Source organism: Tigriopus californicus, chromosome 10 (assembly GCF_007210705.1).
Source record: "Tigriopus californicus strain San Diego chromosome 10, Tcal_SD_v2.1, whole genome shotgun sequence".
In the NCBI taxonomy this organism is placed as follows: Eukaryota; Metazoa; Arthropoda; class Copepoda; order Harpacticoida; family Harpacticidae; genus Tigriopus; species Tigriopus californicus.
The window spans coordinates 10,538,481-10,538,756 of NC_081449.1; positions in this window are offsets into that span (position 1 = coordinate 10,538,481).

Here is a 276-nt window from a genome sequence, read left to right on the forward strand (position 1 = left end):
ATCGACCCGAATCCAGGAGAGAAGGGGGACAAACTTCATTGCCTTGTGGGTGTGGGTGTTAGTGGAGGAGAGCGAATGAGTGAGTGAGTGAGTGAACGCCTCCCTCCCTCCCTGCCTGCCCATGTCAATCTTGGGTTGGCAAGTTCGGTAATCAGGTCGTTGTGTTAACCCAAAATGAACAACAAACTAAGGTTGCGTGATTTTTGTAATTAAGTTGCGCAACGGCCCATCCTACATCATTCATAGCACAAATGCCAAGAGAGAAAATGCAAGCCG